Source organism: Neovison vison, chromosome X, assembly GCF_020171115.1.
Source record: "Neovison vison isolate M4711 chromosome X, ASM_NN_V1, whole genome shotgun sequence".
Classification (NCBI taxonomy): Eukaryota; Metazoa; Chordata; class Mammalia; order Carnivora; family Mustelidae; genus Neogale; species Neogale vison.
In genome coordinates, this window is record NC_058105.1 from 75,079,636 (window position 1) to 75,096,123 (window position 16,488).

A 16,488-nucleotide genomic window follows, 5' to 3' on the forward strand; every position below is an offset into this window, starting at 1 on the left:
GTGCCTGGCTGGCTTAGTCAGTGGAACATACAGCTCTTGATCTCAAGGTTTTAAGTCTTAATGGCACTTTGGGTGTAGAGATTATTCAAAAATAAAATCATTAAAAATTGATAAACCCAGGGCACCTGGGTGGCTCAGTGGGTTAAAGCCTCTGCCTTCAGCTCAGGTCATGATGCCAGGTCCTGGGTTCGAGCCCTGCATTGGGCTCTCTGCTCAGCCAGAAGGCTGCTTCCTCCTCTCTCTCTGCCTGCTGCTCTGTGACCTCTGTCTGTCAAATAAAAAAAAAATAAAATCTTTAAAAAAAACTTGATAAACCCTTAGGCAGCCTCATCAAGAAAAAAATGAGTATAAAAAGAAATAAAACTGAAAACAAAATAGAAAAAAAATAACCAACACCATGGTTATAAGGATTATAAGAGAATACTATAAAAATTATATGGCAATAAATTGTGTAACATAGAAGAAATGGATAAATTCTTGGAAACATAGAATTTTCTGAAACAAAATCGGCAAAAGAGAAAATCTGAAAACACCTATTACCAGGAAGAAAATTGAATTGGTAATCAAAAACTGCAACAAACAATAATCCAGGACCACTTCCATTTGCAATTGAATTCTACTAAATACTTTCAGAAAATTAATACCTATTCTTCTGAAATTATTCCAAAAAAAGGAGGGAAGAAATCTTCCAAATTCATTCTACAAAGTCACCATTACCCTGATATGAAAACCAGGCAAGAACACCATAAAAAAGAAAACAACAGGTGATATCTTTGATGAACATAGATGCAAAACTCCAACAAAATATATTAGCAAACTGCAGTCAATAATACATTGAAAGGATGATTCAGAGTGTGCCTGGCTGGCTCAATCAGTGGAGCATGTGACTCTTGATTTTGGGGTCATGAGTTCAAACCCCACTTTGGGCACAGAATGTAGTTAATCAAACAAACAAATAAATATGTAAACGAGTAAACAAACAAACAAATAAAATTTTAAAACAAGAGAAAGGATGATTTTTACTACAATCAAACTAAACTTATTCCAAGAATGCAAGGATAGTTCAATATCCACAAATTAACATGACACACCAAATTAAGAAATTGAAGGATACAAATAATATGATCATCTCAATAGATGCAGAAAAGTCATTTGACAAGATTCAATATCCATTTACAGTAAAAATCTCAATGAAGTAAGTTTAGAGGGAACTTACCTCAATATAATAAGAACCATACAAGAAAATTTTTAATCTATCACCATATCCAATGGTGAAAAACAGACTTTTTTCTCTAAGATCAGGAACAAGAAAAAGATATCTACTCTTGTTATTTTTATTCAACATAGTACTGGAAGTCCTAACTACAATGAGATAAGAAAAATAAATAAGAGGCATCTAACTTGTAAGGAAGAAGTAAAACTTTTACTATTTGTAGATGATGTAATATTATACAAATAAATCCTTAAACACCCAACAAAAATATTTAGAAATAATAAATGATTTCATTAAATTTGCAAAATACAAAATTAGTGCACAGAAATTGGGTACATTTCTATTAACTACTGATTAAGTACCAGAAGCAGAAGTTAAGAAAACAAGTGTATTTACAATCATATAGAAAAACAATAAAATAGCTAAGAATAAACTTGACCAAGAATGTTAAAGATCATGCTCTGAAAACTATGAAACAGTGACAAAAAAAAAAAGATGACACAAATAAAAAGATATTCCACTTGTGATGAGCACTGGGTTCTATATGTAAATGATGACTCACTACACCTAAAACTAATATTACACTGTATGCTAACTAACTGGAATTTAAATAAAATTTTGAAACTTCAGGGGCACCTGGGTGGCTCAGTCAGGTAGGTGGCTGACTCTTGATTTTGGCTCAGGTTATGATCTCACTGTCCTAGGATTGAGCCCCACTTAGGGGTCCATACTCAGTGGGGAGTCTGCTTGAGGATTCTCTTTCTCCCTCTCCTTTTCCCTCTGCTCCTCCCTTGCTTTCTCTCTCAAATAAATAAATAAATACTTTTTAAAAAACCTTAAAGCTCCAAAAAAGAAAAGATATTCCATGCTTATGGATTGAAAGGATTAAAATTGTTAAATATTGTTAAAATGTCCATACTAAAAGCAATCTACAGTTTCAATGTATTCCCTATCAAAATACCAACAGTAATTTTCACTTACTAGAACAAGTCATACGGAAATTTGAATAGAATTATAAAAATTCCAAATAGTAATTTTTTTTCTTGAGAAAGAAGAACAAAGCTGAAGAGATCACAATTCCAGATTTCAAGATACAACCACAAAGGTGGAATAATCAATAGTAGGGAACTGTCAAAATATATATATATATATATATATATATATATATACACACACACACACACACACACACATATACACATAGATCAATGGAATAGATTAGGGACCCCAGAAATAAACCCACATTTAGATGTTTAACTAATGTATAACAAAAGAGGCAAGAATATACAACAGGGGAAGTCAATCTCTTCAACAAAGGCTACTGGGAAAATTGGATAGCTACCGGAGCATTTTCTTACCCTATACACAGACATCAACTCAAAATGGATTAAAGAAATAAATGTGAGACCTGAAATCATAAAATTCTTAGGAAAAAACCACAGGAAGTAATCTTTTGACATCAGGTTTAGCAACATTTTTCCTGGATATGTCTCCTAAGGCAGGGGAAACAAAAACAAATATAACTATTGGGACTAAACCAAAATGAAAAACTTCTGAACAGCTAAGTAAAACATTATCAACATTAAAATGCAACCTACTAAATGAAAGTAAATATTTGCAAATAATATGTCTTATAAGGGACTGGTATCCAAAATATATATATAAAAAAATACTTATACAACTGAGCTCCAAAATATCAAACAATAATACAAAGTTTAACTTGAAAAATAGGCAGAGGGCTTGAATAGAACTTTTTCTGAGTAAGACTCAGATAACAAAGAGAACCATAAAGAATGCTTAAAATTAAAATCGTCAAGAAAATGCACACCCAATCCACGAAAATATTTTATTTTATATCTGTCAGAATGGTTAGAATCAGAAAGATAAGAAATAAGAATTATTGGCAAGGATGTGTAGAAAAAGGAACTGTCACACATGGAGAGCAGTATAGAGGTTCCTCACAAAGATAAATATATAAATACCATATTATTGAGTAATTCCAAAACTGGGTATTTACCCAAAGAACATGAAAGCACTAATTTGAAAATTTATAGGCACCCCTATGTTTGCTGCAACATTACTGATAATCACCAACATATGGAAGCAAACTAAGAGTCCATTGATATCTGAATGGCTGAAGAAGATGTGGTCTTTATGATGGAATATTACTAAGCTACGAAAAAGAATGAACTCTTGCCATTTGTGAAAACATAGATAGACCTGGAGGGTATCATACTAAATGAGATAAGTCAGATAGAGAAAGACAATTATGACTTCACTTACATGTGCAACATTAAAAAAACAAATGAATAAATAAACAAAAAGGAGAATCAGACTTATAAATATAGAGAAGAAACTATTATCAGAGGGAAGGGTTTGGTGGGATGGAAAGAATGAGTGAAAGAGAGTGGGAGATACAGGTTTCCATTTATAGAATAATAAGTCACAGTAATAGGGGCCCCTGTATAGCTCAATCCCTAAGTGTCTGCCTTTGGCTTAGGTCATGAACCCAGGATCCTGGGACCAAGCCCCACATCAGACTCCCGGCTTGGTGGGAAGCCTTCTTCCTCTCCTTCTGTCCTTACTTGTGTTCCTTCTCTCACTGTGTCTCTCTCTGTCAAATAAATAAATAATCTTTTAAAAAGTGACAGGAATAAAAGATACTGCATAATAAATGTGATCAATGGTATTGTAGTATTGTTGCATGTTGATATATGGTTGTTAAAGTTGCAGTGAAGATAGCATAATTTATAGAGCTTTTGAATTATTATGTCATATACCTGAAAATAATGTAATATCATGTGTCAAACATACCCCTCAAATAAAAGAATATTAATGATTGTGAGGCAATCCATTCCTTATTTCAGTGAACTATTTATTAACAATATTAAATATATAAACAAATAAAAACAATATTTGGAAAATATTAGAATAAAAAAACAAATAAAATAGAGAGTACAAAGTTAATAGAAAAAATAATGAAACCCAGAAGTTTTTCTTTTTAAAAAGTATACAAAATTTACAAAACTTCAGCTAGACCAACTAAGAAAGAGAGAAGATAAAGATTAATAAAATTGGAAATGAAGGATGAAACATTAGAGCTGATGCTACAGATATAAAAAGGATAAAAGACCACTGTAAACAATTGTGTGCCAAGAACTGTATAAGCTAGAAGAAATAGATGAATTTTTAGATATATACTACCTACTAAGACTGAATACTGAAGTCATAGATAATCTAAACAGACCAATAATGAGTAAGGAGGTTCAGTTGATAATCAAAAATCTCCCAACAAATAAAATCCTAGGACCAGATGAATTCACTATTGAATATTACCGAGCATTTAATAATGATTATTCTAAAATTCTTCCAAAAATTTGAAGAAGAGGCAATACTTTCAAACTATTTTATGAGTCCAGCTTTACCCTGATAACAGAGTATCAGAAAGATATTATGAGAAAAAAAAATTACAGCCCAATATCCCTAGGGAAGAAAGATGGAAAATTCCTTAACAAAATTAGCAAACCAAATTCAAAAGCACATTAAAAGGATCATATACCCCAATTAAGGAAGATTTATCCCTAGAATAAAAGGGTGTTTCAACATGTACCAAATGAATCAGTGTGATACAGCTCATGAAATAATGAAGGATAAAAGTCACACTATTTTTAATACATAGAGAAAAAGATCCAATGAGATTAAATATTTTTTAGTACAAAATGTTCAATAAACCAAATACGGAAAGAACTTACTTCAATATAATAAAAATTATATATAAAATGCCCAGAGCTAGCATCATACTAACAGAAAAAAAATTGAAAAGTTTTTAATATCAAGAACAAAGTGAAGATGCCCATATGGCACAACCCTAAATTGCTTTGAATAGTAAAAACCTTAAACTGCTTTGGATAGTATGAACATTTTAATATTGTTTTTTTCCCAATCTATGAGCATAGAATATATTTCCATTTGTTTCCTCTTCAATTACTTTCATCAAATTTTCATAGTTTTCAGAGTATAGGTCTTTCACCTCCTTTGTTAATTTGATTCCTAGGTATTTTATTATTTTTGAAGCAATTGTAAGTGAAATTATTTTTGTAATTTCTCTTTCTGCTACTTTCTTGTTAGGATAGAAACACAACTGAGTTCTTAATATTAATATTATATACTGAAACTTTATTGAATTTATTTAATAAATAAATAAATGTTTATTTATTTATTTATTAGAATGTTAGTTCTAATAGTTTTTTTTTTTTTTTGTGAATTCTTTAGGGTCTTTTATGTACAGTATCCTGTCATCTGCAATGTGTAAGAGTTTAACTTCTGCCTTACCAAACTGGATGACTTTAATTTATTTAGTTTTGTCTGATTGCTGCAGCTAAGACTTTTAGGACTGTGTTGAATAAAATGGCAAGACTAAATATCCTTGTCTTATTTTTGTTCTTGAGAGGCAAATCTCTCAATTTTTCCTCATTGAGTTGATGTTAGCTGTAGGTTTTTCATATATGACCTTTATTATGTTCTCCCTAAACCCACTTCTTTGAGATTTTTTATCACGAATGGATATTGAATCTTGTCAAATGATTTTTCTGAAATGATTGCAATGATCATATAATTTTTATACTTTGTTTTGTTACTGTGGTGCATCACATTGATTTATTTGTAAATCAATGTGATGCACCACAGTAACAATATTCTTGCATTCCTGAAATAAGTTCCACTTGATCATGGTGAATGAAACTTTTAATTATTTTTGAAGTTGATTTGCTAATATATGAACCCTTATGTTTATTTCAAGATTATTTAAACAGCCAAGATATGCAAGGAGCATAAATGCCCATCAAAAGATGAAAGGATAATTAATATGTGGCTCATATAAAATATATGATATGTTATATATACTAGAATATATGATATATAATATAAAATTTATAATATATAGTACATATACTGTACTATATACTATATAGTATATACTATTATATATAATATGTTATATGTTATATGATATTATATTATATATTATATGATACAATAATTAAGGAAAGGATAATTAATATGTGTCCCATAGTATATTACTATAGATACATGTAATATATAATATATATGGTCCATAGTGTTTATATGTGTGTATAGGATGTTATATTATATTATATTATATTATATTATATATAACTCAATAGCAGGAAACCAAATAACCTGATTTAAAAGTGGGCAATGAACATGATCAGACATTTTTTCCAAAGAAGACATACAAATGGTTAACATATATGAAAGGAGTTCAACATCATTACTTATCAGGAAAATGCAAATCCAAACAACAATGAGCGCATTATGCTAAGTGCAGTAAGTCAGTCAGAAAAGATAAATACCATGATCTCATTTACATGTGGAATTTAAGAAACAAAAGAGGAAAGAGGAAGAGAAAGACAGAGAGAGAGAGAGAGAGAGAGATTTATACCAAGAAACATAGGGAGGGAGACAAACCATAAGTGACTCTTAATCTCACGAAACAAACTGTGAGTTGCTGGGGGGAGGGGGGTTGGGAGAAGGGGGGTAGGGATATGGACATTGGGGAGGGTATGTGCTTTTGGGTAAATTGGAAGGGGTGGTGAACCATGAGAGACTATGGACTCTGAAAAACAATCTGAGGGGAGTGAAGTGGTGGAGGGGTGGGAGGTTGGGGTACCAGGTGGTGGGTATTATAGAGGGCACGGCTTGCATGGAGCACTGGGTGTGGTGAAAAAATAATGAATACTGTTTTTCTGAAAATAAATTAAAAAAAAAAAAGAAACATAGGCAAAATCTCAGAATATCACCATAAATATATTAAATTATAGTATAGTTGAGTTTAAAAGAACTTTACAGAATATGTTTAACCTCTTCTTTCATAGGTAATGAAACAAGCCCAGAAAAGAGAGAAAATTGCTTTAAGTTGCAGTGTGAATCAAAAAGAGATTGGGGAATAAGATTCAGATATTGTAATCCCTAGAGTATTTCTCCCCTTCCCAACTCCCATTTCAATTCATTTTTGTACCTTGAGATGAATAGTTTTAAGAATTTTGTCTATTTTTCCAGAGCATTTTATGTATATATTTATATATAGTACTTACATCAAATAGGATCTACAATTGGGGTCACATTTTATGTATTATTCTGTAGCATAACTTGTTAACTAAACCATATATCTTAAAGCTGCTTTTATTTTTTTAAATTTTACTTTTTATAGCTCATCAATAGCTCTTGATGTAATGTTCAATGATTCATTAGTTACATATAACACCCAGTGCTCATCAAAACATGTGTTCTCCTTAATACCCATCACCCTGTTAGCTGCTACTCCCACCCCCATCCCCTCTGAAACCCTCAGTTTTTGTTCTGGGAGTCCTTCGCCTCTCATGGTTCATCTCCCTCTATAATTTTTCTCCTTTCAATTTTCCCTTCCTTCCCCTAATGTTCTCTATGCTATTGCTTATGTTCCATGTATGAGTGAAATCATATGAAAACTGTCTTTCTCTGCTTAAATTACTTCACTAAGCATAATCTCCTTCAGTTCCAACTATATTGATGCAAGTGGTGGATATCCATCCTTTCTGATTGTTGAATAATATTCCATTGTATATATGGACCACATCTTCTTTATCCATTCATCTGTTAAAGGACAAAACTGTTCCTTCCACAGTCTGGCTATTGTGGACATTACTGTTATGAGCATTGGGGTACGTGTGACCCTTAATTCATTACATTTGTATCTTTGGGGTAAATTCATAGTAGTGCAATTGCTGGCTCATAGGGTAGCTCTATTTTTAACATCTTAAGGAACCTCCATACTGTTTTCCAAAGTGTTTTTACAAGCTTGCATTCCCACCAACAGTGAAGAATGTTCCCCTTTCTCCACATCCTCCCCCAAATTTGTTGTTTCCTGTCTTGTTATTTTTTTTTCTATTTTAACTGGGGTAGGGTGGTATCTCATTGTGGTTTTGATTTGTATTTCCCTGATGACAAGTTATATTGAACATTTTTTCATGTTTATGTTATCCATTGGTATGTCTTCTTTGAAGAAGTATTTGTTCCTATCTTCTGCCCATTTTTAGACTGGATTATTTGTTTTTTGGGTGTTGAATTTGAGAATATCTTTATACATCTTGGATACCAGTCCTTTATCTATAATGTCATTTGCAAATATCTTCTCCCATTCCATAGGTTGATTCTTAGCTTCATTGACTGTTTCCTTTGCTATGCAAAAGCTTTTTACCTTGATGAAGTCCTTAAAGTTTGCTCTTGTTTCCCTTGTCTTCAGTAATGTGTCTAGAAAGAGGTTGCTATGGCCGGCGTTGAAGAGGTTGTTTCTTATGTTCTCCTCTAGGATTTTGATGGATTCCTTTCTCACATTGAAGTCTTTATTCCATTTTAAGTTTATTTTTCTGTATGGTGTAAGAAAATAAGATATAGTCTCTTTTAACAAGCAGACCAAAATACACCCAGGATCTAGATTTTTCTTTCATTCTTTTTGATTCTTGTTTAATTCTCTCTTATTTTGTTTTGATTTTGTTTCCTTCTTCTTTTCTATATATTTTTTTCTGTTGCTGCTATTGTTATTGTTGTACTTTCTCTTTCTTCTATTCTTTTATGGACATAATGACAACACAGAGAAATTCATCCCTTAAGAAAGAACCAGAGGTAGTACTCACTACCAAGGATTCAATCAATACAGATTAAAGTAAGATTCTTGAACTATAATTTAAAACAAAGATTGGAAAAATACTCTGTGGGCTTGTAAAAAAGCATAGAAGAAACTGGAGAATCCCTTAATATAGATATAAAAGAAGAAAATCTAATTAAGCTGAATTTTAAAATGCTATTACTGAGATACAGGCACAAATGGAAGCTCTATCTAAGTATAAATAAAGAAGAAGATAGAGACAGTCATATAGAAGACAAAATGATGGAAAAATAAGGATGCTAAAAAGAAAACAGAAGGGCAACTACTGGATCATGAAGGGAGATTTCAAGAAATCAGAATTTCTCTAAAGCAAAATAATATCCAGATAGTAAGGGCTCCAAAAGAAGAAGAAGAGAGAAAAAGGGGCAGAAGGTTTATTTGAACAAATTATAGCTGAGAACTTCCCTAATCTGGAGAAGAAACAGGCATTCAAATCCAGGAAAAACAGAGAACCCCTCTCAAAATGCATAAAAATAGGTCAATATATTGACATATAATAGGGAAACTTGTAAATTTCAGTAATAAAGAGAAAATATTGAAAGAAGCTTGGGAAAAAGGTCCTTACATACAAGGATGGAAACATAAGGCTGGAAGCAGGTCTGTCCGTAAAAACCTGGAAGGCCAGAAAAGACAGGCATGATACATGAGGCATGCTGAATGGGAGAAAATGCAGCCAAGAATAATTTATCCAGCAAGGTTTTCATTCAGAATAGGAGAAATACTCTTTCTGATAATCAATCAATAAAATCAATAATAAATAAGGAATCTGTGAACACTAAACCAGCCCTGCAAGAAATATTAAAAGGGATCCTTTGAGCAAAGACAGAGAGCCCAAAATTAATAAAGACTAGAAAGAAACAGAGACAATCTATAGAAATAGCAAATTTATAGGTAATTTAATAGCACTAACTTCATATCTTTCAATAATTACTCTGAATGTAAGTGGACTAATTGTTCCAATCAAAAGACATAGAGTATCAGTGGAAAACAACATGGAGGTTCCTCAAAATGTTGAAAATAGAACTGCCCTATGACCCAGCAATTGCACTACTGGGAATTTACCCTAAAGATACAAACGTAGTGATCCAAAGGGGCACGTGCACCCGAATGTTTATAGCAGCAATGTCCACAATAGCCAAACTATGGAAAGAACCTAGATGTCCATCAACAGATGAATGGATCAAGAAGAAGTGGTATATATACACAATGGAATACTATGCAGCCATCAAAAGAAACGAAATCTTGCCATTTGCAACAACATGGATGGAACTAGAGTGTATCATGCTTAGCAAAATACGTCAAGTGGAGAAAGACAACTATCTTATGATCTCCCTGATATGAGGAAGTGGTGATGCAACATGGGGGCTTAAGTGGGTAGGAGAAGAATCCATGAAACAAGATGGGATAGGGAGGGAGACAAACCATAAGTGACTCTTAATCTCACGAAACAAACTGTGGGTTGCTGGGGGCAGAGGGGTTGGGAGAAAGGGGGGTAGGGTTATGGACATTGGGGAGGGTATGTGCTTTTGGGTAAATTGGAAGGGGAGATGAACCATGAGAGACTATGGACTCTGAAAAACAATCTGAGGGGTTTGAAGTGGCGGGGGGGTGGGAGATTGGGGTACCAGGTGGTGGGTATTATAGAGGGCACAGCTTGCATGGAGCACTGGGTGTGGTGAAAAAAAATAATGAATACTGTTTTTCTGAAAATAAATAAATTGGAAAAAAAAAAGACCATCAATATGCTCTCTACAAGAGAATCATTTTAGACCCAAAGCACCTCAGGATTGAAAGTGAGAAGGTACATAACAATTTATCATACTAATATATAGCACAAGAAAATTGGAATAGCGCTCCTTATACCAGACAAACTAGATTTTAAACCAAAGACTGCAGTAAAAGATGATGGAAGACACTTTATCGTAATAAAATGGTCTATCCAACAAGAAGATCTAAAAATTGTATTTATTCTCCTAACTTGGGAGCAGCCAAATATATAAATCAATTAATGACAAAACTGAAGGAACACATTGATAGTAATGCAATAATAGTAAGGGATATTAACACCTCACTCACAGAAATAGACAAATTTAGCAGAAGATCAGCAAGGGAAAAACGCTTTGGATGACACACTCAACTAGATGGACTTAACAAATATATTCAGAAGAATTCATCTAAAAACAACAGGGTACACATTTTTTTAAAAAGATTTTATTTATTTATTTGACAGAGAAAGAGATCACAAGTAGGTAGAGAGGCAGGAAGAGTGAGAGGGGGAAGCAGGTTCCCTGCTGAGCAGAGAGCCTGAGTGGGGCTCAATGCCAGGACCTTGGGATCATGACCAGAGCTGAAGGCAGAGGCTTTAAACCACTGAGCCACCCAGGTGCTCAGTACACATTCTTCTTAAGTGCATACGGAATATTCTCAGAATAGATTACATACTGGGTCACACATCAGTTCTCAACCAGTACAAAAAGACTGAGATTATACTATTCATATTTGCAGATCACAATGTTTTAAAACTTGAAGTCAGCCACAAAAATAGTTGGTAGAAACACAAATACATGATAGTTAAAGATGATCCTGCTAAAGAATGAATGGGTCAACCAGGAAATTAAATAAGAATTTTAAAAATGCATGGGAGCCAGTGAGAATGAAAACCTGACAGTTCAGAACATCTAGGATACAGGAAATGTTGTCTTAAGAGGGAAGTATATAGCAATACAGGCTTTCCCCAAGAAACAAGAAAAATATCAAATACACAACCTCACGTTCAACATAAAAGAGCTGGAAAAGAACATCACATAAAGCCTATATCGAGCAAAAGAAGAGACATAATAAAGATTATAGGAGAAATCAGTAATACAGAAATTAAAGTAAAACAGTAGAAGAAATCAACATGACTAGGAGCTGGTTCTTTGGAAGAATTAATAAGATTGATAAGCACTTAGCCAGACTTATCAAAAAAAAAAAAAAAAGAAGAAGAAGAAGAAGATAGAGAGAGAGAGAGAGAGAGAGAGAAGCCCAAATAAATAAAATCATGAATGAAAGAAGAGCTATCACAACCAACAAAAAAGAAATAAAAACAAAATTAAGAGAATTGTAATTATTTATCTGCCAACAAATTAAGCAATCTAGAAGAAATGGATGCATTCCTAGAAACACATAAACTTCCAAAACTGAAACAGGAAGAAATAGAAAACCTGAACAGACCCAAAAGCAGCAAATAAATAGAATCAATACTCAAAAATCTCCCAACAAAGAATCCAGAGCCAATGACTTCCCAGGGGATTACTATAAGCATTTGAAGAATTAATATATATTCTTTTGAAACTGTTTCAAAAAATAGAAATGGAAGGAGAACTTCTGAACTCATTCTATGAGGTCAGCATTATCTACATCCCAAAACCACAGAAAGATAGCTCCACAAAGGAGAACTACCAACCAATATCTCTGATGAACATGGATAGAAGATACTGGCCAATAGGATCCAACAATAAATTAAAAATTATTATTCACCAGGACCAAGTAGGATTTATTCCTGGGCTGCAAGGGTGGTCCAAGATCCCTAAATGTGATATACTGCATTAGTAAAAGAAAGGTCAAGAACTGTATGACCCTCTCAATAGATGCAGAAAAAGCATTTGACAAAATAGAGCATTCTTTTTTGATAAAACCTTTCCTCTGTGTATGGGTAGAAGGAATAAATATCAGTGTCATAAAATCCATGTACAAAAAGTCACAGCAAATATCATCAAAGGACAAAAACTGAGAACTTTCCCTTAATATCAGGAACACAACAGGGATGCCCAGAGCATCCTTTCTATATGTATTTTTTTAAGATTTTATTTATTTGACAGAGAGCGACACAGCAAGAGAGGGAACACAAGCAGGAGGAGTGGGAGAGGGAGAAGCAGGTTTCCCACTGAGCAGGGAGCTAGATGAAGGGCTTGATCTCAGGACTCTGGGATCATGACCTAAGCCAAAGCAGGTGCTTAACAACTGAGCACTGAGCCACCCAGGTGCCCCATATAGCATGATTTCTTGATGAAAACCTTTAACAGTGTAGGGATAGAGGGAAACATACCTGGACACCATAAAGGCCATATACAAAAAACCCCACAACTAATATCACTCTCAACAGGAAAAAACAAACAAACAAACAAACAGAGAGCTTTTCTCCTAAGGTCAGGAACATGATGGGGATGTCCACTCTCATTGCTATTGTTCAACATAGTACTGGAAGTTCTTGCCTCAACAATGAGACAACAAAAATAATTAAAAGGCATCCAAATCAGCAAAGAAGAAGTCAAGCTTTCATTCTTTGCAGACGACGTGATACTCTGTGTAGAAAACCTAAAAGACTCCACCCACCAAATTGTTAGAAGTGACAAAGGAAGTCAGCAGAGTTGCAAGATATAAAACCAATGCACAGAAAGCAGTTGCATTCGATACACAAACAATTAGGAAGAAGAAGAGAAATTCAGGAACCAATTCCATTTATAATTGCACCAAAAACCTAAGATACATTAGGAATAAACCTAATCAAAAAGTAAAGGATCTGTACTCTGAAAACCATAGAACACTTATGAAAGAAACTGAGGAAGACACAAAGAAATGGAAATCCTTCCATGTTCTTCATTAGAAGAACATATATTGTTGAAACGTCTGTGCTACCCAAAGCAATCTACATATTCAAAGCAATACATATAAAAATACCATCAACGGTTTTCACAGAGCTGGAAGAAACAATCCTAAAATTTGTATGGAATGGGAAAAGACCCTGAATAGCCAAAGGTATGTTGAAAAAGAAAACCAAAGCTGAAGGCATCAAAATTCTGGACTTCAAGCCATATTACAAAGCCATAATCATCAAGACAATAGACACTGGCACAAAAACAGACATATACATGAGTGGAATGGAAGAAAGAACACATAAATGAGCCCTCAGTCAACTGAGGGTTATAGTCAACTGATCTTCCACAAAGCAGGAAAGAGCATCCAATGGAAATAAGGCAGTATCTTCAACAAACAGTATTGTGAAAATTGGACAGGCAAATGCACAAGAATGAAACTGGACCACTTTCTTACACCATACACAAAAGTAAATTCAAAATGGATGAAAAACCCATATGTGAGATAAGAATCCATCACCATCCTTAGGAGTACAGAGGCAGCAACCTCTTTGACCTCAACTGCAGTAAATTCTTGCTAGGCACATCTCCAAAGGCAAGAGAAACAAAAGCAAAAATGAACGATTGGGACTTCATCAAGATAATAGCTTTTGCACAGCAAAGGGAACAGTTGGCTAAACCAAAAGACAATCAACAGAATGGGAGAAGATATTTGCAGATAACATATCAGATAAAGGGCAAATATCCAAGATCTATAAAGAAATTATCAAACAATACAAAACCAACCAACCAACCAAACAACAACAACCAGATAATGCAGTCATGAAATAGGCAAAAGATATGAACAGACATTTCTCCAAAGAAGATGTAGATATAGTGAACAGACACATGACAAAAATGCTTAACATCAGTGGTCATCAGGGAAATACAAATGAAAACCACTATGAGATACCACCTCACACCACTCAGAATGACTAAAATTAATAAGGCGGGAAGCAACAAATATTGACTAGGATGTGAAAGGATGAGGAAAGGGGAATCCTCTTACACTACTGGTGAGAGTGTAAACTGGTACAGCAACTCTGGAAAACCATATGGATGTTCCTCAAAAAGCTAAATTAGAGCTAACCTACAACCTAGCAATTGCTCTACTAGGTATTTACCCAAAGAATACAAACATAGTGATCTGAAAGTGTACATGCATCCCATTGTGTATGGCATCAATGTCTGCAAGAGCCAAACTATGAAAGAGTCCAGATGTCCACCAACAGATGAATGGATAAAGATGTGAGATATAGATGATATAGTTATAGATAAAGATAGATAATTGAATATTACTCAACTATCAAAAAAAATGAAATCTTGCCATTTTCAACAACATGGATGGAATTAGAGGGTATTATGCGAGGCAAAATAAGTCAGTCAGAGAAAGAGAATGATCATGATTTCACTCCTTTGAAGAATTTAAGAAACAAAACAGAGGAGCATATGGGAAGGGATGGGGAAATAAAATAAGATGAAATCATAGAGGGAAGTAAATCATAAAAGACTCAACTATATGAAACAAACTCAGGTTTGCTGGAGGGAAGGTAGGTGGAAGGATGAGGTAAATGAATGATAGGCATTAAGGAGGGCAGGCAATGTAAAGTACACTGGGTGTTAAATGCAACTGATGAATAACTGAACTCTACCTCTGAAACTAATGTTACACTATATATTAATTAACTGAATTTAAATAAAATAAAATTTAAACAAAGAATATATAGCACTTGTATATATTTATGCATCTAACATTGGAGCACCCAAATATATAAAAGAATCGATAAAGGCATAAAGGAACAAACTGATTATAATACAATAATAGTAGAGGACTTCAACACCACACTTTATAGCAATAGGCAGACCATTTAAACAGAAAATAAACAAGGACATATTGCCTCTGAATGACACACTGGACAAGATGGACTTAACAGGGGCGCCTGGGTGGCTCAGTGGGTTAGGCCACTGCCTTCGGCTCAGGTCATGATCTCAGGGTCCTGGGATCGAGTCCCACATCGGGCTCTCTGCTCAGCGGGGAGCCTGCTTCCCTCTCTCTCTCTGCCTGCCTCTCTGTCTACTTGTGATCTCTCTCTGTCAAATAAATAAATAAAATTTAAAAAAAAGATGGACTTAACAGATATATTTAGAATATTCCATTCTAAATCTTTAGAATACACATTTTTCAAGTGCACATGAAACAGTCTCCAGAATAGATCACATACTATGTCAGAAAACAGGCCTCAACCATACAAAAATATTTAGATCATACCAGCACTGATTTTGGCCAAAATATTATAAAGCTAAAAGTCAATGACAAGAAAAAAAAATCAGGAAGTGCTCAAATACATGGACGTTAAACAATGTGCCATTAAGCAATGAATGGGTCAATCAAGAAATCAATGAAAACATTTAGAAAAACATGAAAATAAATGAAAATGAAAACACCGTGGTTGATAGCATTAAAGGTGCAACAAATGTGGTCCAAAGGCAGACATATATAGCAAGATAGTCCTACTTGAAGAAGCAAGAAATATCTCAAATAAATAACTTAAATTTACCCCTATAGGACCTAGAACAAGAACAACAAAAGCCTAAAGACAATAGAAGGAAGGATGTAATATAGCTAGAGTAGAAATAAACGATATAGAAAACAGAACAAACAAACAAATTAATAAAATAAAAACAAAAACAAAAACACAATAGAACAGATCAACAAAACCAGGAGCTGGTTCTTCTAAAAAATCAAAACTGTTAAAGCTCTATTTAGCCAGAACTATAAAAAACAAAAGAGAAGGGACCTAAAAAATTAAATCATGAATGAGAGAGGAGAATTAACCAACAACACAGAAACACATTTATAAGAGAATATTATGAAAAAC